Source organism: Pocillopora damicornis, chromosome 7, assembly GCF_964200805.1.
Source record: "Pocillopora damicornis chromosome 7, jaPocDami1.2, whole genome shotgun sequence".
NCBI classification, from domain to species: domain Eukaryota; kingdom Metazoa; phylum Cnidaria; class Anthozoa; order Scleractinia; family Pocilloporidae; genus Pocillopora; species Pocillopora damicornis.
The window spans coordinates 13,325,131-13,330,130 of NC_142676.1; positions in this window are offsets into that span (position 1 = coordinate 13,325,131).

The following is a 5,000-nucleotide window of genomic DNA, read 5'->3' on the forward strand; positions in this document are numbered from 1 at the left end:
ATTTATTGGTGCCAGAGATAGAGCACATCAGTGTCTAAACTGCATAAAACAATCATTGCTGTTAATTTTTAACGGAACAGAATTTCTGACCTGGATATCGCATTCACATCATATACCACATTCGATTTCGTCTTCTACAGACAACGGTTCTTTGAGTAACTTCTCATTTCACAGCATTTACTCCATTCTTCTTGCAAGCACGAGCAATACGTCCTCTTGTGTTACAGCTGCGACAAACAACATTTCTAAATTTACATTTGGATCTCATGTTTTCAGAATTTTCATATAAAAACAATTATAATACAAATTCGACTGGTGAGGCCCGGGCGAAGTTGGACGAGCACTTCGGCGTAACGGTGGAGGAGGAACCCGAGAATTTCCACCAGGGGATGGCGAATCAGTATAATTCTTGGAACTAGCGGGCGGATTATTGGAAACGGAATTTACAGGTTGGAGCAATTATGGATGAACTTTTACGCTCTCTTCGCCGCAGTTTCACCCTTCAAGCTTCCTGGAACGTGCGATCTTCGCTTAAGAGCTTTTAAGGGGTTTCTGGATTTCGAATACCGCTTATAAACTGGTCTCGAAGAGATTGGTCTAGGTATTCCCCGAAATTAAAAGTTGATGCCAGTTGTCTTAGGCGAGCGCTGTAAACAGAGACGCTTCAGTTTTCTTCTTGACAGCAGCAATGAAATCTATAAGATTCTGCGACCTTCAGTCGTTTAAGTTTAAAATGGTGTTGTAGTAACTCACATAACTGCTCGAACGTTTTGTCTTTCGGATTTGCCGGTGTCATAGCGGATTTGGACCCCCCACGGATTTGGACCCAAACCAAACTTTCCTTTTAAGCATCCTTTGAATCATATTTGGTAACTAATTCTATTTGCAAGCTTTTTTTGTCGATGTTCTTTTCAATCACAACACAACATTTCCTCAATAAAGATAAAAAAGAAAAAACAACAGTCATTTCGTTCCAATTCTACCGCATTCATTATAGCGAGTCGAACTGTATACGCAAGAATTAGATGTGAACAAACTACTGCATTCGAACTATTGAAATTGTTGCGATAAATCTTTGCTTCTTCTGATGCGAATCAACATTGGTACGAAACGTCATAAAAATAGTGGAGACTATTGCGTCCAGTCACAAAAATAACTCAGTCTGATTTTCTAAAATAATAACGTTAAACTTTAATAACGTTAAACGTTTAACGTTTAAACGTTAACTAGACCCTGTGAGCAGGGTAACTGGGATACCTGGATGGTACTGGATCCGTGGAATCAAGTGTAGTGATACTACGCGTGTCGGACTAGTATACGGAATTTGTGAGCTCAAGTCTGGCCAAGGGCATACACCTGTCTCAAAACATAGGCATGCTATGCATGCAAGAGTAATTTTTTCTAGGGTGGGTGGATTACTTGAAACATTGTAAGTGGTCTACATTCTTACAAAAGGAAAGAAGATTATTAACGCGGAAAAGAATGAAAATGTCGAATTACCTCACACACAGGTATTTTGTGGTAGATTATGTGTGTTGTGCGAATAAATGTCACCAAAAATAAACTGTATTTGTGCCACGGATACCTGTTAGTACAAAATGTAGACTGCAGACCGGATACAAAATATAGACTGCAGAGTGGGTACAAAATGCAGACTGAGAATCTGAAGAGTTTTTACGTCTGGTATATAATAACATGTCATCTTACAGCTTACCGAGCGTCACGCAATCGCTTTTCCGCGATCAGCCTTCACGATTATTTGCACTAATGTGGAAAATTCCTGGCCCATTTCTTGATGAAAATCGATCGTAATATAATTTCAAGCCTTCAAAGTAGTTGGTTGGTGTGATGTCTGTACAGATTTTACCAATGTAATAAAAGTAGATGACGCGAATAATAGTGATGGTAAAGCAAGCTTAAAACGGCAACAATCGCCAGAAACTACAACGGATACTCAGGGTATGAGTAAGTTTTATTGATTTTACGAGAAAAATCTTCATATTTCGAAATATTTATCGTTGTAAATCGACCATATTTCGTTCCCTATACTATTCCTTATAACGTGTTCAAATTTTAAACGGTTCCTAGCATAACTTACTCTGAGTCACACAACGCGTGACGCGTTCGTGAATTAATCGTTGGCTCTTTCTCGAGACGTGACCTTGGGTCGCCTGTGACAAGACAATTGCGTAAACAATACTTAACATAATAACATTATACACAAAAAACACGAGATTTTGGATCATTTATTTATTAAAAAAGAATATCCATACAATTACAATGAAAAAAAACATAAGATTCATCTTTCTGATCGTGAAATTAATACCATTCGCAGTGTTATCGTAGCGACGTTCCCTGGCATCAAGTGAATCCAACATGGCGTCTTTCTTCACAAGCAGTTTGATAACATCAATAACATCTTTTTGTGTGGATTGGCCGCGAACAATACGACTCGTGTATGCGTCTATAGGTATTTTGAGCGTTTGCGCCATAATGCTCCAGATGATCGTAAACCGACTGACAAAAGAGTTTTATGGGCAAAAATCTCATGTTCGTCATGTGACCCGGCCCTGTCAGTGCATGACAACGTCAATCATCATCAAGATAGCACGCGTGATCAGCATGTGAACACTTCATTGGATCACAGTTAGTTGTCATGGTGTTGAGGGCCCAATGACCTCTGGGTACTATTGCGCAATTTTTCCATTTTGTGGCGGAGGAAAAAAAAAAACTAGACCCTGTGAGCAGGGTAACTGGGATACCTGGATGGTACTGGATCCTTGGAATCAAGTGTAGTGATACTACGGGTGTCGGACTAATAGTGCGCTCAAGTCTGGCCAAGGGCATACACCTATTTCAAAACTTAGGCATGCTATGCGTGTAAGAGTTCCTTTTTTGTAGGGTGGGTGGATTACTTGAAACATTGTGAGTGATGTCTACATTCTTACAAAAGGAGAGAAGAATATTAATGTGGGAAAGAACGAAAATGTCGAATTACCTCACACACAGGTATTTTGTGGTAGATTATGTGTGTTTTGCGAATAAATGTAACCAAAATAAACTGTATTGGTGCCACGGATACAGTTAGTACAAAATGAAGACAGCAGACTGCTAGACCGGATACAAAATATAGACTGCAGACTGCAGAGTGGGTACAAAATGCAGACTAAGAATCTGAAGAGTTTTTACGTCTGGTATATAATAACATGTCATCTTACAGCTTACCGAGCGTCACGCAATCGCTTTTCTGCAATCCGCCTTCACGATTATTTGCACTATTGTGGAATATTCCTGACCCATTTCTTAATGAAAATCGATCGCAATATTATTTCAAGCCTTCAATATAGTCTTCTTACTTTGCGCGCGAGTTGGTTGGTGTGATGTCTGTACAGATTTTATCAACGTAATAAAAGTAGATGATGTGAACAACAGTGATGGTAAAGCAAGCTTAAAACGGCAGAAATCGCCAGAAAATACAACGGATACACAGGGTATGAGTAAGTTTTATTGATTTTACGAGAAAGATGTTCATATTCCGAAATATGTATCGTTGTAAATCGACCATACTTCGTTCCCTGTAGTATTCCTTATAACGTGCAGCTCCTCTCGTAACTTAACACCGAGTCACACAACGCGTGACGCGTTCATGAATAAATCGTTGGCTTTTTCTCGAGAGGTGAGCTTGGGCCGCTTGTGACAAGGCAATTGCGTAAACAATATTTAACATAACAACATTATACACACAAAAAAAAGGGTTTTGGATCACGTATTTATTAAAAAAGAATATCCATACAACTACAATGAAAACAAACATAAGATTCACCTTTCTGATCGTGAAATTAATCCCATTCGTACTGCTATCGTAGCTACGTTCCTTGCCATCAAGTGAATCCAACATGTCGTCTTTCTTCACAAGCAGTTTGCATCCCATATAGTTATGTTCTTCACTCTCACGGTAGTAGAGTTGTTCAATAGATTGCATAGAGTATATGCAGTTTGGTTTCAGATTTCAGATTTTGCTTTTTACAATAAGTGAACGTTTTTCAACTAAGACATTGGTATACTTAGCATACAAGGCATTCAAGGCTTTCTTGGCTTTCAAGTGTACGCGACTCAATCCGTTCCAAAATTTTAAAAAATTCTATGATGAGTAAAAATGTTTCTATTCTGAACTATTGGAACTCTCAGCTTATTTTCAGATGCAAATCAACGTTAATGTCAACGTTTTAACAAAAGTGGAGACTATTACATCGAACTCAATCTTATTATCTAATTTTAACGATCATTAACTGTTGAGGGATCCGAAAGACCTCTAGAGTCTGGCAATCTGCAGACAATGCAAAGCCACTCGTCCTCCGAGGCAGTCTTAAATCCCTCGCACTGTACCATGTCGTCCCAACACTCGGGCATTGAACAATGACAAAATAAATTAGTGTCACAAGTTTGTTTCTTATTGAATCTAACGGTGTTCGACTATCGCGGAAAAGGTTCAAAAACGACCTCTCTCCAGACATTAAACTAAATTCTTGCCCATTTTCCCTTGGTCAAAAGTAACATCCGACTGGATGCCAGTTCGTATGCATTAACGATACGCATGTTTTGAATTGAAAACATACTTTAGTACGCTCTGGAACGTAAAGTATCATCCATTTTTATTAGAACGTTAAGGATGATGTTTTCACTCAGTTTTGTTGGGGGGGGTCCAAATCCGCGGAGGGGGTCAAATCCGCTGGGACACCGGACTGCACAAATCACGAAGGATTGTAAGATTGTAAGTCTTTCAGCCAATTACTGAAATCAATACGGCGACCTCTTTATTTTCCGCCGCAGCGGTGTTTGCTGCGGATGCATCGATAGAAACAATTCCAATTTTATTAGCAACAAAGAACTGATCGAGTCTTTCTGTATAAACTGTAAAAGTCTCGGCCGAAGGGTCAAACTCCCTAAAAGCACCCAACAACTCCGAAGCCATGGTGGCGGCGGCAAAGACCACGTGCGCG